Source organism: Sceloporus occidentalis, unplaced genomic scaffold (genome assembly GCF_023333645.1).
Source record: "Sceloporus occidentalis isolate IW3139 unplaced genomic scaffold, rSceOcc1.0.p SCAF_7, whole genome shotgun sequence".
Lineage (NCBI taxonomy): Eukaryota > Metazoa > Chordata > Lepidosauria > Squamata > Phrynosomatidae > Sceloporus > Sceloporus occidentalis.
In genome coordinates this window covers 64,013,241-64,038,302 of record NW_028316987.1, presented here as the reverse complement: position 1 = coordinate 64,038,302, position 25,062 = coordinate 64,013,241, and the positions used below count along the sequence as shown (strand labels likewise).

At 40.7% G+C, this 25,062-nt stretch overlaps 1 protein-coding gene and 1 pseudogene across 1 annotated transcript in view; both read right to left on the bottom strand.

Moving 5' to 3' along the window:
• LOC149309854 (thrombospondin type-1 domain-containing protein 7A-like) overlaps nucleotides 1-11,932 on the bottom strand; it is a 358,854-nt gene extending 346,922 nt beyond the window's left edge. The window contains exon 1 of the mRNA XM_089533152.1: nucleotides 11,865-11,932. The gene's annotated coding sequence lies outside the window, so the exon portion shown is untranslated. The remainder of the gene's footprint in view (nucleotides 1-11,864) is intronic.
• LOC149309855 (borealin-like) lies at nucleotides 2,706-3,586 on the bottom strand (annotated as a pseudogene).
• Nucleotides 11,933-25,062: the final 13,130 nt, after the last annotated feature.

The window sequence follows — 25,062 nt, the reverse complement described above, 5'->3', positions numbered from 1 at the left end:
AACAAAGACAAAAACCCTTTCAGTATTTTCAAATGAACAGGGTGCCTTGGGGCACTTTTGTATCAAATTTCATATTTTAAAAGAATATCAAAATGTTTATAACATTGCACAATCATTGTCAAATGAGCCTCCTCTTTCAGTGATTATTCAAAAGTCAATTACAGGAAGATAGAAAGAGCATGTTAGTAAAGGCTGAAATTATCAGCGTTCCGTTCTAAGTAAAATATTATGCAAAATACTTCAAACTTGGCTTTTCTCACTTCTGGTGCAATAGAAAATTTGTGCAATTTGAACTCTGATTTGGAAGGTAAAGAAGATATTGGACAATATATTTACAAACTGGAACTACAGGCTTTGATACAGAACCCCAGGAGGTAATGGGAATTAAGAGATGGGAAGGCACTGAACCATACACATATTGATACTTCAAGTGGGCTATGATCATTCCTCCAAAGGTGATCCTCCCACATTTTCCCTAACCATTCAGAATGTCTTCAGAGTCATTATTCTGCATAGTGAAATAGAGATTTGTTTTTCCACAGTCAACATTGATAGTCTCTCCTTCATGAGAAGCAACAATTTGAGTAATGGCAAGACTGTACCTACAAATAACTGTAGAAATATTTTATATAAGGAATGAGCAAATGCATCCTAAAATTTTATCTATAAAGTTTCAGTTTCTCATATGATTTATACCAGTAGTTTGATAGCTTCTCAAAAGTTTCATTTTCTGTTGAATGAACTGTATCCTGAAAGTCTGTCAGGAGATGTAAACTGCTGCCACAGTACAGACTTAATGCAGTCTGACACTACGTTAACTGTCATGGTTCCATCCTACGAAATCCTGGGATTTATAGTTTGTTGTGACACCAGAACCTAAGAGAAGGCTACAGACTTTGTAAAATCTACAAATCTCAGAATGCCACAGCATTGAGCCATGACAATTAAAATGATGTCTAACTACATTAATTCTGCACTGTAGATGCAGCAGTTTTCTTCTGATGCAGAAGTTCTTTGAACCAAAGATCAAACTGATGGGACCAAATGTTACTTAGAAAGGTTAATACCTCAAGCCTAAGCTCATGTGTACGGAAGTATAACATATTGCTTTGAAAGCTCAAGATTGAAGGAATTATGTAATTGATCCCATACATGCCATGGGCTTTTGAATTAACCCATTCCATCCTGCACAGCAAACCATTTTTGAAAACAATGAACTATTAAAGATGATGCTGAGTGTTCTTGAAAGGTTAACAATGGTCATGCTGGAGTGAAAGCTTTTTTTAAAAAAAATTACATATCAGTTTTGATCCTTGCTAACTACATATTTAGAACTGGGCTGCCAGAGAGATGCAACTACAATAAGCATAACTGTTTTAACAACTGCATATACTATATGTAATCAGAGGCAAAACCTCTGAGTATTCCTTGCCTAAGAAAAACCTATAAAATTCATGGGGTCACCATTAAGTAGACAGGCAACTTGAATGCACATACCCACAAGGACTAAGCCCCAGTGAACAAAGGAGAAATTACTTCCAAGCAAACATAGATAGGGCTACACTAATGTAATAATCTCTGCTTTGCCAGATGAACAGTTTTTGCAGTAGGAGTAACTATCATTTAAACTTTAAAAACAACCAAAATTTAAGAAAAATCAATCTACATTTGGTTTTTCAACTGAAGACTCACAGAATTAGTGACTCTTATCATTTTTTATTCCAGTATGCAGTAACACTTTATTATGTACATTCACTTTCCAGACAATTTGCTAATTAACATTGGAAGAACACTGAGAAACCAACTACTTATAATAAAGGGATAATAAAGAGGTGCGTGTCCTCCACAGGTGGGCAGGCCAGCCGGGCAGAACACTGGGCTGGGTGGGCAGCTTCCCCAGGAGAAAAGGACCCTCTGACCAGTGGAGGGCACAGCCACCCTCTAAGCAGTGGCTCTCTTATGCCAAGCTTACTGCAACAGCAGCTTGGGCTGGAGAGTGTGCAAGAGACAGCCAGCCAGGAGGAGCAGAAGAAGAGAAGGAGCAGTGAATCGGGCCTGGCTGGTCCTCCTCTGCTGTTTCTCCTTGACCATCTTGGCTCCAAGCTCACCATTATCTGATGGTCATCGTCTGCTGTTTCTCCTTGACCACCTTGGCTTCAAATCCACCATTATCTTCCCTCCAATGGAAGGCATCAGATAATGAGGAAGAGTTGGGCTGAGGAAGCAGTTGCCTCCTGCCCCCAGTCGTAAGATGGGCTTCCTCACCAGGAGGATGGTGGGCATGGAGGGGGACCCACAGGTGAAAAAGAAGCCTGGCAGCTGAGCTCATGGCTTCTCCGTCCCTACGTCTCCTTGGTGCAGCTGTGTGTTTTGGGACTCTACTGCTGTTCATGGGGCAGCAACTATCAGTCTAGGTGTGGGGAAGCTCTGGAGCATCTTGGCTCCAAGCCCGCCACAGCGGCTGGGACCTGAAAGGAAACACACACCTCTGTTTCAAGGACAACACATCCTCTTCTAGCCGGGTGCTCTATCCTGGCTTCAAAATCTTTTTTTTTTTTTATCAAAACAAAAGACAAACAAGGAAAAGGAACACAGCACAATTAGAACACAGAAAAATCTAGCCTCCTCTGACTTGCTCTCATGGAGGCAGCTGAGACCAAAGTAAAAGATGCTGAGAGATCAGAGGCTGGAGGTCTCCCAAAAACCTGCTGCAGGGACACTGTGACTGTTGGATGATTTCAGGGCTGCTTCTTACAGAAGCACAGAACTTGAGACGAGAGCTTCCTCAAACTCTTAAGGACAGCTGGATTCAAGCGCTTCAGATCCTCCTCAGTGAGGTCGCTGGCTTTCATGCAGATGTTCTCCCCTCCACCAAGAGGAAGGGTGATGACGACATCTTGGCTGTCTGGTAGAAGGCTGCTATTGGCAGAGATCCTGACACAGTACACGCGCTCCTGTGGGGCCGGGGGCCACAGTCCAGGGATTCTGACCACGCTGGGATGAGAGTTTGGAGTTTGGATGGTGGTGGCAGTGCTGTGGGACACCTGGCCAACTGAAATAAATAAGTTGTCGTTGCTGTCCGTGCTTTGATTGAAACGGGTCGATCTGAGAGAGGGTGGGCTGCTCTTCTTCTGATGTTAGAGGCTTCTTGGTTAATCCTTTTCCCTTTCTCAACTCCTGCAACATGTTGGGATCCTGTTCTGAAGGGCCAGGCACACGGACAGGACACTCCACCTCCTCATTGATGGATCCTATAGTATACTTGGGGTTTTGTTTTTTTCTGCCTTTCCTATGAGTTTTCATGGGGGTCTGAATTGCTTCAGATGCAAGTTTGATCATTTCTTCAATGTCAAAATCCGCCAGGGCTAGTTTCTCCTGGGCCATCTCACCTCCTGCACAGTAGCTGAGCCAGTTCGTCTCCCTCACGGCCACGGGGAGGCGGAGGAACGCCATGGCGTACATGTTGCTGATCTCCTTCTGGAGGTGCTCACTGCCCAGTTTGATAGCCTGAATGCGTTCTTTGACTTCCAAGTCGAAGTCCTTTAGAAACGCCTCCATATTTTTTTTCTTTTTGGTCATCCATGACGTTTTCTTCCTTACAGTATGGAAACCAGCAATATCAGATACTTGTATTTTACACATTTATATCAATGTACATGCCTGTGATGCTGCTTAACTTTCCATGTTTTGTTATGTAATAGTATGCTCACTGTCCAGTTTGATAGCCTGAATGCGTTCTTTGACTTCCAAGTCGAAGTCCTTTAGAAACGCCTCCACATTTTTTCTTTTCTTTTTGGTCATCCATGACGTTTTCTTCCTTACAGTATGGAAACCAGCAATATCAGATACTTGTATTTTACACATTTATATCAATGTACATGCCTGTGATGCTGCTTAACTTTCCATGTTTTGTTATGTAATAGTATCATAATTTGTTGAAGTAATAAATTTTACATAACGGTATTTAAAATCAACAAGACCTGCTCTTACATACATTTACTCAGACATATCTCCAAATACATTCAAAGCAACCTGCTCTGAATACAAATACATGGGACTTTATTTAAACTCTTAGGGTTAAGAAAAGATACTAACAGGAATTATTTTCTAGCTAACATAGTACAATTTATCTATCTACCTACTAAGAACTGTGTATGTTTTAAGAGATGAACTATCCACAGCTGAATTATAAATCTTTCAGTCATAAAATATTATCTGATGGTATCTTGTTAATTAACTAACTAATGATGTCATATTTCATGGGAATATTTGTGAAAGGAAAGTAAGCAGGATTAAGCCTAAAGGCAAAAATCTAATAGACTTAGAACAGAGATAGCAATAAAGAAAGACTTATTGCAAGAATTGATTGAGTACCATAGCATATATAATATGTTCCAGCAACACGACATTCACATTTTAATAATTTATAGTACAGATAACTTACTAGTCCTGTTAATGGGAACAGCCGTAAAAGAGCAGGACCGAAACCAGCATGTTGCACAGCAAAGGAACATAATTATCCAATAAATTGTACTTCTTGCATTTTTGTATGCTATGGATGAATGTGTTCATAAAAACAGAACAATGTGCTTATTTTAATTTCCATATATTTCTCTCCCCTTATGAAAAGAGGTTTGGATTTGTTTCAAGACCATTTCTGAAACCAAGGAACCCAAGACTAATCTAATATTTCATAGTTTTCTTGTTCACCTTTTCTAATTGCCAGTGGTAACCGTAAAGGAGCACTAATCCCCTTCCTAAAGGGAACATTTGCATTGCAGTGATGTTTCTTGGCAACGTATCCTTGTACTGTAATAATATTGGTGTCTACAGCACAAAGTGTCTGCTTCATCCATCAACTTAAAGTGAGTTCTTAGAGCAGTTTCTATATCAATTCAGAGTACAATGATGTCTCAAATTCCCACCTCTACAGCAAACATAATTTAGCCGCAGGAACAGTTTTCTGCATAAACAAAAATTAAATTACAGGTTGATTCATAATTCAAAAAATCTATTAGATGCAAAAAAATCTATTAGATACTAAAATGAACAGAATCAAAGACATAAAGAATTAAAACAATGGCCTTGTGTGCACTGGCCAAGATACTCCAGGGGCTGGATATCCTGGCTTCAGAACTGCTCTGACCTCAAACTAGCCCTCCATTTCTGCAAATGTCTGTACAGGCATCCCACTGAGCTGCATGGTGTGTCCACCACCACCACCACGGGTTATTCACCTGAGGTCAGAACAAGGTGTCCAGCAACGATCACATGGATAGGTGCCTTGTTCTGACCTCAGAATGAGTGACTTGCAACAGCAGCAGACATGCCAAATGGCTCAGCAGAGATGCCAAATGGCTCAACAACAAAATGGAAAGCTTTGAATCTTCCTGGAAGATCTTGAGTAAGAGGTAATTTTTTAAAATTCATGTTAAGGGTCTCATACTCTGATTCTGGTCCTAAACATGCCAGACAACATCTGGACTGTGTGCTGTATGTTTACTGTATGTTATCAAAACAGGATGCCGCTAGAATGGTGGGGCCAAGACCGGGATTATGGCCCATGCAGACAGGGCAAATATCTTCTTAATCAACTCCATCTTGGCCTTTTATTCTGGTCACTTGCTGGTCTAAAACTATAGTATTCCACATAGGTACACTGATATCAGTGGAAGTTATTTTCAAATAAATACACTCAAGATTAAGATACATGGATAAAACTGAAAGAGATGAGGAGGAAAAAACAGAAAAAATCAACAAGGCAATAAGGAGGGAAGGAATGTATCTCAATATTTTCTTCTGCAAGTTGCTTTCATACAGAAATCAAGTACGTATTAACATGGAAGTAGGTTTATGACTGTGATAACAACCACATGAGCTTCCTCTTCTCATACTGCCCTCCAACGTAATCTGAATCACATTCTACTTTCCATGAATTCTTTTTCAGAACTGATAAATACTGTATTACTCTCTTTACAACTGTAAGTTCTGTTACCCAATTCCCATACCTCTGTTTTGGTTCACTTTGTATGATGTCTTAGATTGAATTGTTACTGTATGTTTGTGTGCTCCCTTGCATATTTCTAAATAGAAATTTCTTTATTTATTAAACTTGAAGTCCTCCAGCAGTTAGTACGGTATACACAGGTGAAAATGGTCCCTTACCCAGCCTCTCGTAGGTCTTCTCTGAGCTAAATAATTCTCCCAACATTTAAGGAGACACAGACACTGTTGGTGGGGACCCCCATCCCCCCCCCCCCACCTTTTGGAATAACACTGTTTAAAAAACAGTTTGGAAAGAAATAATACTGCAGATCCAAAAAAACAAAATATACTATGAACAGCCTCCCTGAATATTAGAACAAGCAAACATGGAGGTAACAACAGCCAGCAAAACCCAAGGAACAATATCACAATAATTCACATCTTTTTACAGCAGTCTGAAAGAGCCAAATAAGCCAATAAGAGAGTAAGCAATTAAATAGGGGAAAGCTTCGACTTGCTGAAGCTATACAAGTTAAGCCAAAGATCTTCACTAGGAAAGGAAAAAAAGAAATGAGGAAAAGAGAAAAGCACAGGAAGAAAAAGAAAGAAACTAATGGCAGAGGAAAAGAGGGAGTAAAAGAGAGACAGGAGATATGTTATTCAGTACATCAAAGGTTAAAGTCTGGATAGCATCATGTACTAACAGATTCTGTACAATAACATCCAAAGTCTACAAAACCGTTATACCTTTATTGGAACAACCAAAATTCACAAAATACACATTGTAAGCTTTAAAAGCAAGAAGCCAGTGGAGTTGTACTTTGCTCTATGTCTAACATGGCTACCCCTGGAAATATTTTCTGATAGATCCTGGTCAGGGAGAAGAGTGGTTCCTCTTGCTCTGTGTGTGTGTGTGTGTGTGGTATAACCTAGTGGTTGTATATGACACTTTCCTATGCGGCACAAAATGAAAGCAAAATACTTAATGCTTAATGCTGCAAATATTATGACTTGTTGCCTCTGCCAACCACAGCTGTAAGCACAGACTACTGGTAATGTGTCATTACTAGCAATAAACATCTGAACGTCAAAATCTCAAAATTATTTTTAAATTCATGCTTTTTCTCCTCCACCTCTTCAATAATTTCCTGAATCATTATGATCTCCTGTAATTTCTGCAATATGAAAAGCTAAGCAATCAATCTTTCGAAAGAGCAATTTGAGAAGCAATTCTGTCTCTTCAGAAGAATGTTTGAAAGTCAAAAATACTGGATGAGACAAAATTACTAGAGCATGTTTATAGCAGGGATTATCAGACAATCTAAGAACATAACCATTACATTAATTTGTCAAAGCAATGATGGACAATTTTTCCAGCTCTAAGGGCAACGTTGAAACAATTTATATTCTGGATATGTCTGATTTGCATGTTTAATTACCATTAACAATTTGAATAAGGTTTGTGTGAGCATAGATACCACAAAACCAAAGTTAATGATGTCTGTATTATATAATATTCTGCAATGATTTGACCCATTTTTCAGAAAACCTAAATCAGTCAAACTACCATAAATAAATGGTAAGTGGGTTTAAAAATCACAGCCAAGATCCAGAGAACTAAAAAAAATGCATTCATGCAATCCACTCAGCTGAATTCATCCAATCAAGGAATTGTGTTCATTCAATTCAAACTTCACCTGGTTTGTCCCTATCTCTTTAAGTTCAAAACTGATTTAGGTTTGTTCTTCCTGGATCAGAAGCCTTTGACCACTAACCACCCTTAGCCAATGCTACATTGAAAACTGTTTTTGAAATTTAGTGGAGTTGTTTTCCATAACTCCTTTTGTGATAACGATGGAAGAGGAAGCTATTCAAAAGAAAACTCCAAAGGCTAACACACTACTTGTATATTGCCCAGCCTTGTCTTAATTATAAATAGTAGAAGAAGTGACACATATAGTCTCCTTCCCTGGTGGTCCCTTTTTCCCTCTGCTCTTTCTCTCATCTCTACCCCCCCCCTTCTTGTTTGTCTTTGGCCTCATTCCCACTACAAAAGTAAATTGTTTTTTAAGTCGAATTGATGAAGCGCTTTAGTTCCAAATAGACTTTCACACTCTTCGAGCCATGATCAAACCTACCCATTTCAATTTAATCCACTTCGCATTCACATTAAGCAATGGATCAATTCAACATAGAGTCACCTGGCAGGGGTGACTGCGCCACAGGAACCAAATCAAATAGACAGCGTGTTTACACTTGTGCTGAATCGAATCATTTCAAAAGAAGTGGGGAATGACGTGAATCCAGAAGAACTGATTTAAATGGGTTTAGCACTGCGCCCCCTTGGCAAACCGCATCAGAAATTCAGCACAAGTGCAAGCAAGGGTCATTTAAACTAGTTCAATTCGGTTTGAAAACTGGTTTATTATGTAGTGGGAATGAGGCCTCTCTTTCTTTCTGCCTTCTTTCATGTTCAGTTTTCCCCTCTACTCATTCTTCTCAACTTTCAGTGAGAAATCTCTTTTTAACATCTGAAAGACAATACCATTCAATGGCTTCACTGCATTGCACTAGTTAGGGATGTCCTGGCACCTAGGGGCTAATGATAATACTGGAGGCCACAGATTAAAATTAAATTAAATAAACATTTCTTTAAAAAACTGAGGTGCATATACTCCACATACGCATACACTGTTTGGGAGCAGAGCTAGTGGTGAGTTGTGTTTCGGGATGGTTGCACCTGACTGTTTTTTTAAGCTTGTGAGGGAGAGGAGATCTAGTTTATCTAGTTTGTTTTTGGCCATGTACTCTCCCTGCTTTAATGCACAAGACTGTTCTGTGTTGCTAAGAGAATTGGGATCCTACAATAACCTTATTTGAAAGTCATTATTTTTAGGTGATCTCAGTGCTCTCTTATGCAAAATGTTTTACACAGGTGCAAACACTGCTGGGCAGTAACACTACCTCCGTCCTGCCATTGCATACTCATTGGTGAACAAGTCCAGGAGCTTAGTGCCCAAAGTATTTCATTTCCAGCTATCAGCTGCATGTGGCAGATGGAAAGCAGATGCAAATTAGGATTATCATATTTTGAAAAGCAAAAAAAAAAAAAAAACTCATTTAGAAACTAACTGCTTCAAATCACTCATTGCCATGATGAATATCACTTTAAATACAAGTATTATATAAGCTTAGATAATTGTTACTAGATAAATGCCACTACATTATATTTAAATAACAAAAAAAATCAATTGATTGTTTAGCAATGTTTAATAATACCAACAACTGATCTTGTTATCTCAGCAATATCCCAACACAACCTGGGAAGAGAGGCCCATCACCAACTACTCCAGCATTGCAGGTTCCCATAACAGCCCTGTAAGGTAGGATGGTGACAGGGGAAACTGTCAAAAGGTCCAAAAATAGCTATAGAGTGTCTTGGGATGGGGGAAACTGGAGAAGATAAACCTCCAAGTATTTTGGAGGAAAGAAGCTCACAACCACTTCATAACATGCACTAGCTCCTTCTTGCCAGAACTGCTGTTATCACCATTCACTTTTCCCTCTTCTGCCTCTTTCCATGTGTCTCATTAATGCAGAGTAATGATGTTAAATTCACAAGGTATAATCTTGACCATCCTAGTGATAGGATATTCTCCATCTGGAACTTTGATTTTTTTCCATAGATCCAGAACAATTTGACTTACCAAAGGCTGCTTGCTTCTCCATTTCAGAGGAGGAGGAGACCTTATAAGAAAATCCAGACATTGTAAAAACATCCCCCTCCTGACAGAAATTTTAGTTTTGTAAAAGAGGACATGCCCGAGAAAAGGAGAATATGTGGTAACCCTGTGCAAGTGAAAGTCTGAAAATTGCCAAAGAAACAGTCTCTCACACCATCAAGATAAGGCTTATGAGTATTAAAACCAAGTTAGACATAAAGAGGTTAAAAGCAATGAATAAAGAATCGGTTTTGGGATTACAGAATTTATAAATATTAGATATATATTATGACAGATAAATTTGGGGAAAGTATAAAATATTAATATATATTATATTGTATCATATAATTGAACAGTTTGAAAGCATCACAGAGATTAGACAGTTTATCTATAATAATCACAAGAATGGTTACCATATATATTTGACTATAAATCGAGAAATTTAGGCCACAAAATTTACCCTAAAATTTGGGGTAGACTTATATAAGGGTCAGTATATCAGTAGTGCTTAGAAATGTCCCAAAGCAAGGAAGCCTGATGCCCCAATCTCCACTGAACACCAATTCCTTCCCCCTCCAGTCCATTTTGCAAGCTTTTGCTTCCTAATGGAAAAACTCCCCATTTAAAAACACTTAGGCGGGATACATACCGCCATTTAGTACGTATAGAATACGTACTAGGGTTAGGAAGGGGCGGTGCTTCCGCACCCCCCTAACCCTAGTACGTATTTTATACGTACAAGATGGCGGTGCCCCTTCCACATGGGCGCCGCCATCTTTGCGTATCGGACGCTGAGCGTCCGTACGCGTCGCGCCGCTTGTGACGTAGCGAGCGCGCCCCTGGCGCCTCGCTACGTCGCAAACGCGACGGTAAAAGAAGCTCCATTTTGGAGCTTCTTTTTCGGTCCGCGCGGGAGTCGGGCCGTCTGAAGGCTCCGGCTCCCCCGCGGACCTACTGGCGGCGGCGGCAGACCGCCGCAAAGCGGCGGTATGTACCCCGCCTTACTTCTCTCTCTGATCCATTTTGCAAGCCTATTTGCTTCCTATAGAAAAACCTCTCAATTTAAATCCACTTGCTTCTCTCTCTGGTCCCTTTTGCAAGCCCTGGCTTCCTATCAGAAAACCATCTCTCCAGTCCCTTTTGCAAGACCTTCCTTTCTATGGGGAAAAAAACCCTTTCCATTTAAAACCACTTGCTTCTGTCTCCAGTCCATTTTGCAAGACCTTGCTTCTTATGGAAACAACTCTCCATTTAAAACCATTTGCTTCCTTTCTCAGTCCGATGTTAAAACTTATCCTCCAGCACCTGGGAATCGATTTGGAGAGGTCCGAAGAATGAGGGACGGAAGTGATATTTCCCCCTTTCCATCCTTCTTTATAACCCCCTAAGTCTTACCCTCGACTTATCCACGTGTCATATCAAAATCCAGGATTTTGACCCTGAAACCTTCCCTCGACTTATACATGAGGTCAACTTGTACACGAGTATATACAGTAGGCAGGAAATCACTGGATGAGTAGTATGTGACTACCATATTTAATTGTTTTAGGTTGTGTGGTATGATGTTTGGTTATATTTGTGTTTATGTTGTTTTTGTTAACGGTTAACTAATTTGCTTTTTATGTGTTGACTGAATGTTGGGTATTGAAAAACAGACAGAGAGACAGACGGACAGATTATAAGGCTTATGAATTACTTTCCTCCTGTTAGTTCTGGTAAAACCATCTAACATTTAGGTCCAGCTTCACCGAGCTACATAAATGTTCAGATGGTTAGGTAATTCACTTTTAATTAATAGCATCACAACTTTAAATAGTTAACCCATCCGCACACACTTCTATCATTGTTTTAAAAATTAAACCTGATGGATCCATCGCCTTCCATATTTCATCCTATTTACAAATTTACTGACCCTCAAAATCTACTATTGATCTTAGGTTTACTTTGATCAATAGCAATCTGTGTGATAAATTAGTCTTTACATTGACCTCGGCAAAAGTCACTGCATACATATGAGTAAAACACCACAACATATCTTTAGATACAACTAAATGTTTGACTTTCTCTCCATAATAATTAGAGGTAAAATGACCATTTATTATCCCTAAGACTAAAGCATTTATCTCATTCCCATAACAATAAAATGTCTATACTTACTTTTCCACAAAATAATCTGAATTCCATCTTTATCATTTTAAGGAATACATGCTTTCTACAATATTAACTTTTGTTATCTAGAGAAATAGCATTTTATACTTCAGTCAAGCTGTTAAAATCCAACATTGTCTTCTGTAAAATCACTTAAAAAGAAAGTTTGGCTTTACATAGTGGAAATGGGTGGCAGCTAGTGGCTCTGCTCCCATGGGCAAAATGAATCTCTCTTGATTTTGCCACTCTTCCATTGAACAGGAGCTCTGCTGGTGCCATACCTCTGCAGAGATGAAACCAGCACCAACAGAGCTACTGTTAAACTTGCAGCAGCTGCAGAAGAAGCGTAAAATCAAGAATTAATTTGAAGGCTTTCAATGGCTCTCTCAATCTCTCTCTCTTTCTCTCTATACACACACACATACACACGCCATTTTATATAAGGGATAGCATTTTACTATGCCACCATATTTAATAGGACTTGAACATCCATGGATTTTGGTTTCCACAGGGGAATTGTAAAACCAAACACCAGTGGATATCAAGGGCCCACTATACAGGCAGCCAAATACAGGCTATCACCACATACAAACATACAAATCAGTTACAAAGCTTACTCTGTGTGTGTGTGTGTGTGTGGCAGCCAAAAACATGCTGTGTCCAAAAAAAAAACCCAATTATAAAACACCCGCTCTATCTCAACACCCCTCTCTCTCTCTCTCACTCTCTCTCTCTCTCTCTGACAACAAATAAATTTTATAGCAAAAGAAATCTATAATACGCAATCAATCAAGGTCAGCTTTTGGGATTTTTTTTTTAATATTTTCAAACCGTGGCTGCTTGAATCAGTGGATAAAGAATCTGTGGATATGGAAATGGAAGACTGACTGTACCATTAGGGCACATTTCTTGTTCTGTTGAAGCAATCCAAACTTTTAGGTACCGACAGCACTGCTTCAAAAGACACTTGGAGGACTGCAAAAGTAGGTGTTATTGGACTATGCAAAAATAAATCCTACTAAATTTAAGCATAGTTCAGTTTGTATCCTGAGGCTGAAAACTGCATACAGTGGTACTTTATGTCCTGATGCATGCATGCACTGGTATTTGTCATCCAAGTTAAAATGTACAAGATCGGGCAAAGCCTAATACTGTATCATTCTACAAATACTTTTGTCGCTTCTTTTGAAAGTGTAGGAGACACTCCTTTTTTAGTTCAAAAATTTGCAGTGTTAATTCTGAACTTGAAAATATTACACCAGTATCTTCTTTTAAGCAGTTCCTATCAAATATGAAAAATAATATGAACATCAATAACAGATCAATATTCTTTGGAACAATAAAAAATAACAATTTCATCATGTTTTTCATAACCGATGAAATCTCATTCCATTTACTTGGTAGAGAAGTAAGGGGGGGAGTGATTATGGCTTCCACTAAATTATCACCTGCAGCACAATCCATAAAAACAATTATTTTTTCCATGGCAATTATATTTCTCTGATTTAGCTACACCAGTAAAACTCATCTAGTCAGCCAAACATATAAGCAAACAATATCAACTAAAAGCTAAGTTCATTATGCAGCTATTTTACTTATGGAAAGAAACATATTTGGGTGTTAGGAGACACTGAGCAACCTATTATAGTGGGCCCTTGGTATCTGCTGGGGGTTTGGTTCCAGGACCCCCTGTAGATACCAAAATCCATGGATGTTACAAGTCCCATTATATATAATGAATAGTAAAATTGTGTCTCTTTTGGGAATTTATATATTTTTTTAATATTTTGAAGCCATGGATGCTATATGTAGGATACAGAATCTGTGGGTATGGAGGGCCAATTGTACTCAGAAAGAGCTCACAAATATAACGGGGGGGGGGGGGGGGGGTCTTTTAAAGACAGTTGGCCCATTCGAATACAACTATAAGCCAGACTTCCAGAGAATAGTGGTTTACTATGAACTAGACATGGGAGTTTATCATATGGAGCCACATCCCATGCAGAAACAGGATTTAAAAGTCTGGGGAAAAAGACACAAAGTGGGTTGTTTTGCAGACATGTTTGTGTAAAGGAGAAATTAACCTGAACGGAAAGTCACCAAAACCCACTCCTTTTTACTTTTGGAAGTTCCCAAAAGTAAAAAGGAACATGTTTTGGTGACTTTCCGTTCAGGTTAATGTTGCGTTATTTCTCCTTCACACAAAAGTCCTCTGAAAATCTACCCACTTTTGCAGGTTTTGTCCACCTTTTGTTCAGGTTAACCCCTGGCATCGTTTGAAAATCTACCCACTTTTGCAGATTTTTTTCTAGTTTAAATTCAGTTTCTGCACAGGATCCGTCCCATGCGATAAACTCCATGCATTGATAACCACAGCCCATTCATTCTCACTTGGCTCCTCCCACGAAGTGAATCAAGTAAATTAATCAAGAATTGAAAGTACAGTATGTTGTTGCCTAAAGCTTCCAAACATTCCACGAGTTGTAAATCAGAAACCAACCCAGACTTCTGATTCCAGTTTATGAGGAGCATGTCAAGCCAATACTGCAGGTTTTGAACAAGTCACTAAGCTTTCAGTCCCTAGTTAGTTTAGACCAGCCTTTCTCAACCTTTCTACCTTGGAGGACCCTTGGAATAATTTTCAGGTCCCAGGGAACCCCTGCAGAAAAATTACTATATCTTCAGCTCAAAAAATGGTTTGTTTATCAATTCCAATTTATAATGGAATCCCTAGCAAACCTCTTGTAGAATCCTAAGGATCCAGGGAACCTTGGTTGAGAAACCCAGGGTTAAACTCTCCCATGAGGAGACAAGTGTGAGAATGGGACTGCATATATCAGCACTCTTGAATTTCAGGTTATTGTTTCATGCAAACATGAGCAGTGTCTATAGGTTCTTGTCTAATAGGTAAAACACCAGTCTTGATTATTTGTCCTGGGCAACAACCTGAGAACGCTTAAAAACATATAAGTTATGGTTAGTGGTATCAAATACTCCTTTAACACCTTGAATGACTCAGCACAGACTTGCAGGGCATCTTCTGCTGACTAATGAACCAGAAGGAGAAAGCAGGTGGACAGACAAGGGATGCTGTGTTTGCACAGCATTAACTGCAAGATGACTCATGTGAATAAACCTAGCATTAATTCAGAGTGACACATTTATGCTTTGCAAAAGTACAAACACTTATCTGGAAAAGTGTGAAATGAGGTTAGGGTTACATATTTGACATGCTTCTGTTCTCCACCCATTCACTCACTACCATCATCTGGAAACAACCTTCTGGAAACAAAACTTTGACCATCCAACTTTTAAAAGTCTGCAGAACCAAAGATGCTAAGAAATACTCATTTCTGGGTACAATTCAAACTTCAGGTCATCACCTATAAAGTCCTATGTGGCTTAAGTACAAACTATCTGAAAGAAGACCATATCTCTCCATAGGAACCTGTGCAAGCATCTTAAGATCTATAGGGGAAGTCATCCCTTAGTCCCACCAATTCAGTACTGTTGTGCGCAACTGAATTTAGCTGTATACAGTTGTAGTTTCATTAGCAAATATACAGTAGGCCTTCCACATTTACGGTTTTGCCTTTTGTGCATTTGGTTATTCACAGATTTGATTACGTAATACTGTAAATTCTCTCTAGGAATTTTGAGGTCCTCCAGTGCAAATCTATGGTCAATTTGCACTAGAAGTCACACTAGCAGAGCTAGAGATTCCAAGAGAAGACACTTCTCTAGGCATTTGTACATCCTCCAGTGCAATTCTTTAGTCACCTTCTGGCAGATATTGACAACAGAGTTGCTTTGGAGGACCTAGAGATTCCTAGAGAAGGGCACTCACAGGTAAAAAAAAAATGTGATTTTTTTTTATTTGTGTTTTGTCCACTTTCATGGGGATCCTGTGCCCTTAATCCCAGCAAATGGAGGGTGAAATGTGAAAACCCCAGGATAGTTTCGACAACATCACTGAGTGTAATGGCAAGAGTTGTGATATAAAGAGTTAGCAAAATTAAAATTATACCCTGGCATAGTGGTTTGAGTGTCAGACTAAGATGGAGCCAGCATGCTGTTGTGGTTTCAGCATTGGACTATGGCCTGGTACAAACAGGTGGGAAGCGCTGTTGAGGCGCCAATTCTAGGGTTTGAGAGCATGTAGCGGCTGCACACTCCCAACCATAGTCCATACAGACGCTGCCATCATGACAGCTTCACGGGGGCTGCCATGATGACGCAAGCACGGTGCAGCGTCCACGTCGCGGTGCCGCTCTCATGTCATCAACGCGCAACAGTCTGCCAATGGCGCACTCGTTGGGTCAGCTGTGTGCTAAAAGAACCCATTTTTTTCCAGGTCCTTTTTGGTGTGGAGGGACGCTGTGCAGTTTGGCTGCTGCAGTGTCCCTCGGGAGCAAAAACGGGCAGCTCAAGCCCACCTTTTGGGGCGGTCTGTTAAGCCCCTATGACTCTGGAGACCAGGGTTCAAATTCCGGCCCGGCCATGTAAACCCACTTGGCAAGCCACATTCTCTCAGACTCAGAGGATGGCCATTGCAAACTCCTTCTGAACCTGCCAAGAAAACCCCATGATAGTTTCACCTTAGAACCCTAAGCCAGAAACAACTTGAAGCACACAACAATGACGACAATAACCTGTGTGGTATGTGAGGTCAATTGGAGGGGTGGTGACACTATGAGATACTGCATAGGATGACACGAATCCTGGTGAGGCCCCGACTCAGGGTCACCAGACATCCTCCTTTTCCAGGACATGTCCTCCATTTTCAACCTTCTGTCCAGGAGGCATTCCAAAAGTGTCCTCCTTTTTCATCATGACCAAGAAGCATGACTTTTCATCTCTATGATGAGCTTACATTTACAGGAGTGTTATGAGCTTATATTTTTCCTCAGTCCTACATTTGGGGGCAGTGGCGTCACTAGGGTTGGTGTCACCCAGTGTGGTAACTCATGGTGTCACCCCCCCCCCCATTAACCTCCTCCCATTTCACACCACGCAGAATCCTTAGTAATGCTTTTTTGCACTCATGTTATTTATAAATCTTAATTCCCATATATCCCTGAATGTAATGCTAATAGTCATGACAGAAACAGCTAGCAAAATTAAAACTGTATCTTCAAATGACAATATCGTACAGACAACCTAAATGTTTTTGCATATACAGTGGGCCCTTGCTATCTGCTGGGATTTGTTTCCAGGCCTCCTGTGTATAACAAAATCCATGGATGATCAAGTCCCATTCAATCCAATGGCATAACAAAATGGAGGCTCTTATATAAAATGGAAAATCAAGGTTGGTTATTTTAATATTTGCAAGCTGTGTATGCTTGAATCCATGGAATAAAAAAAATCTGTGGATAAGGAGGGCCAATGGTACATAGTGAAGATTTGGTTTAAAATGGGAAGGTTTTTAAAGAAAAATTTTAAAGAATTTTTTAAAATTAAAATTTCAATTTGTTTTAAAAAATAAAAATTTTAAAAATGAAATTTTAATTTAAAAAAAATAAACTCTGGGTCCTCCCTTTTCTCCTCCCACTGAGCTTCCCCCCCCCCACTTCCACATCTCTTCATGCATTTTAAAGAGAAGCAGATGATGCCCCAGCAATTCCAATATGCTAAGAGTTCTGACATAAACAGCTATCAAAATGTAAAAAATTACCTTCGAATTACAACACCGAATGCACGACTTAAATGCATTTACATAATGATTTGGTTAAAATGCGATGTTGGTAAAGAAAATTTTAAATTCTCGCCTCAGCTGTGACTATTTTGATCCGGTTTTAACTGTTTTATAATGTTGTTGTTTTGTGGTTTTTTGGTAATTATGTGGATTACTTTAAGGATGGGGGCTAAGGGGATTTATGTATTGATTTAGGTATGTATTTATGTTTTTTATTTATGCATTTTACGTTGCAACCCGCCTCGATCCTTTCAGAGAGGCGGGATATAAATTAAACCTATTTCAGTGGGACCTTGTTATCCGCTGGGGTTTGGTTGCAGGATCCTCTGTGGGTAACAAAATCCGTGGATGTGCAAGTCCCATTAAATATAATGACATAGCAAAATGGTGTCCCTTATATAAAAAATCAAGGAAAAATCCATGGATAAGCAGGGCTGACTGTATTATTATTATTATTATTATTATTTAAAAGGATAAAAAATTTAAAAATTAATTTAAAAAACAATTGAAAATGTTGAAATTTGAAATTTTAATTTTAAAAAATAAATGCTGGGGCCAGCCCCTTTCTCCTCCCACTGAGCTTCCCCCTCCTCATTCCCATCATCTCTTAAAGCATTTAGATGGAAGCAGATGGATGGCTGCCCCAGCCTGTTTCTATCCAAAATGTAAGTGTTTGGGGAGCAGTGGTGTCACCCCCCTTTTAGGGTGCCACCTGGTGTCTTAGATGCACCCTCCTCACCCCCCCTAGTGATGCCACTGTTTGGAGGGGGCTCACTTCTGTCCTCTCTGCTTGGGAGATGTGGTCCCTTTGCTCCCAGCGCTCTCCCCTTCCTCACTCCTGCAGCCCTCTCTCTCAGTGACTGGAGCCCCCTACTCACACACTACAATGCAGGGTGGTCTCTGGCTCCACTGCCTTCCTCTCCCTCCAGGCTCAGAGCCAGGCGCTGGGGAGCTCTCTTCTTTTGCTGCTGATGCTGCTGCCTTTGCTGCTGCTTCCCAGCCGCAATGCAGCTCCCTCCCTTCCCCGCCTTCCCGCCGGTTCTCCTCTCTTCCCTGGCCCTCTCCTCTCCTCTGTTCACCTCCTAAGACAACCTGGGCTTGTGCTTTCAGTGTTGGCCCTCTGGAGAGCAGGATTCGAACCCAGGCTCAGCCATGGAATCCCATTGGGTGGCCTCCTTGGGGCTAGTCACATTCTCTCAGCCTTAGAGAATGGCCATGGCAGCCCAACAAGTAACTTGTGGTGTGGAGTTCGAATCCTGGCTCAGCCTTAATGGAAACCCAGTGGGCCTCCTCCTTGTTCAAGTCACACTCTCTCAGCCTCAGAGGATGACAATGGCAGTCCAACTAGTAACTTGTGTGCAGTGGTGGGATTCGAATCCTGGTTTGGCCATGGAAACCCACTGGGCCCCCTTAGGGCAAGTCACACTCTCTCAGCCTCAGAGGATGGCCATAGCAGTCCAACGAGTAGCTTGTGTGGTGGTTTAGACTAGGACTCTAGAGAGCAGGGTTCAAATCCTGGCTCAGTCATGGAAACTCACTGGGCCCCCTTTAGGGCAAGTCACACTTTCTCAGCCTCAGAGGATGGCCATGGCAGTCCAATGAGTAACTTGTGTGCAGTGGATTGCTTATTGGACCAGGACTCTAGCATTCAAATCCTGGCTCAACCATGAAAACCCACTGGGTAACCTCCTTGGGCAAGTCACACACTCTCAGGCCCAGAGGATGACCATGGCAATCCAAGGAGTAACTTGTGGTGTAGTGGTTTGGGCTAAGACTCTGGAGAGCAGGGTTCAAATCCTGGCTCGGCCATGGAAACCCACTGAGTGACCTCCTTGGGGCAAGTCATACTCTCTCAGCCTCAGGAGATAGGCAAGTCACACTCTTTCAGTCTCAGATGATGGCAGTGGCAGTCCAACAAGTAATTTGTGATGTAGTGGCTTGAGTGTTGGATTAGGACTCTGAAGAGCAGGGTTCGAATCCTGGCTTGGCCATGGAAACCCACCGGGTGACCTCCTTGGCAAGTCACACTCTCTCAGCCTCAGAGGATGGCCATGGCAGTCCAATGAGTAACTTGGGTTCGACAACAGCCCAACAAATTTCTTGTGGTGTAGTGGTTCGAGCACTGGACTTGGACTCTGTAAAACCAGGGTTTGAATCCCAGCTCTGCCATGGGATTATAGCAATTATGGGGATTTCTTGACAAGTTTCTTCGGAGGGAGCTTTGCCATTGCCATCCTCTGAAGCTGAGAGTGTGCGACGTGCATGATGTGTGGGTTTGCATGGCTGGGATTTGAACCCTGATCTCCAGAGTCCTAGTCCGACACTCAAAGTACTATGTGACCACACTGGCTCTTGACTCTGATTTATGGCAAACCTATCATAAGGCAAAATTCTTGGCAAGATTTATCCAGAGGAAGTTTGTCATTGCCTTCCTTTATGGTTGGGAGAGCTGGACTTGCTGATTGTTTCTCCCAGTGGGTTTCTAAGACTGGGCCAGATTCGAACTAGAGCCTTAAATAATTCAGTTTGACACTACAGTACTTTATGTGCTGTAAGAATAATAATAATAATAATAATAATAATAATACACTGTACTGGGATATGTAGTTTTGCCATGTCTTCAGTCTCTTCTTGGGTGCCTCACCAGACTACAAATCCCACAATTCTATAGGATCAAGGTGACCAAATATCCTCTTTTTCCAGGACACATCCTACATTTTAACCTTGTATCCAGGAGGAATTCCAAAATGCTCTCCATTTTGAGCATGACTAAGAAGCATGGGTTTACATTTATAGGAGATTTTTTCGATTTTAATTTTGTAATGCCCTACAACTTTCTCGAATGCCCTACATTTTGCAGTGCCTTGTCCTCCTTTGAGGTGATGTTCACCCTGTGCAGGATGGAGCCATGGCAGTTAAGGTGGTGTCAAACTGTGTTATTTGACAATGTGAGAGCCAGCATAGTGTCGTGGTTTGAGCATTGGACTATGACTCTGGAGATCAGGGTTCTAATGCTGGCTCAGCCATGCAAACCCACTGGGTGACACTTTCTCAGCCTCAGAGGATGGCAACAATAAACCTCCTGTGAGGAAACATGCCAAGAAAACCCCATGATAGGTTTGCCTTAGGGTTGCTATAAGGCTGAAACAACATAAAGGCATACAACAACAAAAGAGTTGACCTAAAGGCACATAACAAGGATAGGCTGTCTGCACTTCAAAAGATAGAAGCAGGTCCAAAACACACTGCAGAAATAATCCAGTTTGAGACTGCTTTAGCTCTGGCTCAATGCTAGGGAATTCGGGGAACTACAGTTTTGTGAGGCATTTAGCCTTCTCTGCCAGAGAGCTCTGATGTCACAACAAACTATAATTCCCAGGACTCTCTAGCACTGAGTCAGGGTAGTTAAAGCAGTCTCAAACAGGATTATTTCTGCAGAGTGTTTTGGACCATAGTCATTCTTTTTTGGTTCAACCTAGGGCTGCCATAAATTAAACATGACTTGGAGGCACCACCACAACAACAAGGGACATGTCCAGGGTTCTTGGAGTTTATCACACTGGGGCTAATTTCGACATTAAAGAGAGAGTAAAGCGCATTTACAGCATCCCGCAAATTAAGCAGAAATGGTGAGCAATTGCGCGAATGAAATCCCGAAAATAAAAATATGCGCGTTAATGCTTCTTTGTGACCACATTAATTGCGGGTTTTGCGCGACATCATGTGAAAGTGTTTCATGTAGTTTAGCTACTTTTCTGGGATATTCACGGGATAAACCCCCAATCTCTTTCATGGGATAAACTAGTCTGACATGCTGCTGCACCATTCTGACATGCATTGGGACTCAAAAAGGCCTTTCCCAGATTCCTTTGGTACTTGAACTTTCTAAGGAGTGAATTTCCTGCATTACAAACCAATTCCCAGATTCCCAGAGCATATAATAGCTGTTTATCTGGGGGGCTGCCAAGGCAAGGTTGAATTGCAGGAAGTCAAGCTTCACTTCCCGAAAGGAGCTACTGTACATTTGTTCCCTGGTCACTGGCAGCACTCCCAGGGTCTTTGGACGGTCAGTTTCTCTACCCCATAGCAGTGCCTCGGCCTTGGCATGTGGCCCTGTCTGCACAGTCATCCTAGATGGAGAAAGGGAAACTGTGTAATCACTTTTAACAACCGGAGTGAGAAACATTTGGAAACATCCTGCCCTTTCACTGCCACTTCAAAGGCAGTTTTGCTGTTGTGTGCCTTCCGGTCGTTTCTGACGTATGGAGACCCTAAGGCAAACCTGTCATAGGGTTTTCTTAGTATGTTTCTCCAGAGTGGGTTTGCTGTTGCCATCCTTTGAGGCTGAGAGAGTGTGACTTGTCCAAGGAAACCCCAGTGGGTTTACAGGGCTGAGCCACGATTCGAACCCTGGTCTCCAGAGTCACAGTCCAACATTCAAACCGCTACACCACTCAAAGGCAATGCCACAGATTTAAAACTGGATATGGGCACCAGGTTTGGTGAAAGTCAAGCCTGAAAAGGGTCCGTTACTTTTTGAGGTTTTACTCTGCAAGGATAAAACAGTGGCCCTGGCAGCTCTTAATGGAACCATTCCCTTTTCCAGAGCTGATTCAAATATGTGAAAAGCCAAACAAACTCTCAAACAAAAATCCCATCTCAGGCATGGCTGCTTCACTGAAGTGCACATTACATCTTGTATTCAAAAGTTATTCAAAGGTATTTCTTAGTGCAACTAAGATTTCCCCGTGAATGATTTGTTGCTGTTTATTGCCTGTTTATTCCCAGGATAATGGCACTTTAATGATGGAGTCAATTATTGGATGTATGTATTCGAAACATGTTCAAAGCATGTAGATGTAGAATTTTATCCCAGTTTATCCCAGATCTATTTGCATCGGTTATTCACTCAGCCAACAATATTAATCTTTTAGGAAACCTAAGGGGAAAAAAATCCTGAGATGAATTATCCCAGGAATTGTGGGGTTTTGGGTAGCCCTTCCTTAAAAAATTTAATGGATGCATTCGAAATGCATGTGAACAAAAAAGATTAATCCCATGTTCATCCAGGATTTTTTTGCTTATTCACATGGGTTTCTAAGGCTGCATCCACACAGCAGAAATAATCCAGGTTGACACCAGTTTAACTGCCATGGCTCAGTGCTACAGATTTCTGGGAATTGTACTTTTGTGAGACATTTAGCCTTTTCTCTCAGACAGCTCTGATGACATAACAAACTACAGTTCCCAGAATTCCACAGCATTGAGACACAGCAGTAAAAGTGGTGTCAAACAGAATTATTTCTGCAGTGCTGATGCAGCCTAAGTGTTGGAACCATGTACAGTCAGGATTCCAAGCACCCTTTCACACTACACAGCTGTTTTTCTGTGATTCTGCTTTAACTGCCATGGCTACATCCTATGCAATCCTGGGATATGTGGGTTGGCAAGGCACTAGAGCTCTCTGGCAGAGAATCCTAAACATCCCTCCCTAAGCTTCCCAGTATTTCCATAGGGAGTGGAATACGTGCTATAACTGTGTCACATGGAAACCCACCCAACTAAAAGTCCATGCAGATTGTCTTTAATACTTAAGAAATCCATGTGCAATATATATTACAGCCATCAGGTATTAAACATGTCAGTTTTTCAAGTGCTACTGGTAATCAGTGTGCTTTGACCTTTGCAATTTGCAACCTTCAAGTCTGAACCATTTTGAAAGGTTTTTCACTTTCCCCACATTTTCCAGGGAGAGATCCATTAAAAGTTGTTTCCATGCTTCACTAGTAATCAGGAAGAAAAAGCATCCTTAAAGCCAGACTGCAAAACTAGATATTACAGAAGTTTGCATCTGAACTTTAAAAAGAATGCAGTTTGACACCACTCGAAACTGCCATGGCTCCATCCTACAGAACCCTGGGATCTATAATTTTGTGAGACACCAATGTGGTGTAAGTAGTTGGAGCGTTGGATTACAGCTGGGGAGACTAGGGTTTGAATCCCGGGTTGAGCATAAAAACCCACTGGGTGGGTGACCTTGGGCAAGTCACACTCTCTCAGCCTCCAGAGGATAGCAATTTTGGAAATTCTGGAAATAAATAGCAATGGCAATGGCAAACCCCCTCTGAAGAAACTTGCCAAAAAAAAAAAAAAAACCCTATGATAAGTTCACCTTAGGGTCATCATAAGTAAAAAATCACTTGGAGGCACAAAACAAAACAACAAAAAGTACAAACACTCTTTGGCAGAGAAGGTTAAAGACCTTGTAAAACTCCATATCTCGGGATTCCATAGAACAGAGCTACAGCACTTAAAGTAACATCAAACTGCATTATTTCTACGGTGTAGATTTTTCTTAAATTAAAAATCACATGCAGGAGATCATCAGTTTGAACAGAGAAATGATACAAGGTTTTGTTTTGTTTTGTTTTTCCTTCTCCAATTGCTTTTTCTCTTTCATGAGAAAAATACATGAGAGGATCTTCTGATTTTTCCCACATAAACCCCCATTGGTGGTGGCAATTTTGAGCTTACTAGCAATGAGTGTGAATACAGGTAATGCAATTTTCACCCTGCTTCACCTTCAAGAACAATCACCACCTGCAAGGCGCTATATATATATATATATATATATATATATATATATATATATATTTTAAAAGACCATTTGTGTGAATGTATCTTAAGTGCCCTGTAATGGAAAAATCCCTTCTGATAATAGCCTAGTGTGGATTTGTTCCCACTGTTTTTGGCTCTTATCTGGTGTGGCTCTGATCCAGAACATACTTTTTCTCTTACATTTTCTCTCTGTACAATGGGTGAAAGGCTCCATAAGCTACTTTGATTTCAGAAGGTTATGTTTCTCTGTGCGGTTCATAAAACAAAAAAAGAACACTATCTATCAACCTACCTGTCACTGCTGGGTGCTGACCTGAAAGCAAAACTTACTAGGGCATGGATGCTTGAGTACATCCACCCACGAGCAAAGAGAAAAAGTTCTATTGATGGGAGAAACTTTTTTCACAAAATGCAGCCCTAATTATAATGTGACTTACTATGAAAGAAAATAGTGCATTCACCCTCCAATTTTATGTGTTAGCTATTTATTATTTAAATTTGTAGCCTGGCATTTAACTTGTGGTTCCTTGGTGGGGGGGTTATACAAACGGAAACCCCATGGAATTAAATGTAAGCCTCATTGAATTCCAAGCAAGCACTTGGTTTTAACCATTTTGATTTCTCAAATGGCTTGGGAGATCAGTAACTTAATAGCTTCAGCTGTACATTCTTTATATTGACTGTAGATGGTCCACATGGTCCAGTCACCATCTGAGAAATAATGTCAGTTCTCCCCTCCAGACTCCTTGTGAACCTAGAAAAGGGTTCAACACCTTTCTGTGTGATTGTGACCACTTTGAGATCAGTCAAGCCTGACACTATACTGTTTTAAGCATTTTTTAAAATATTCATTCATATTTAATATTCTAACTAAATACAACTATATTCAAA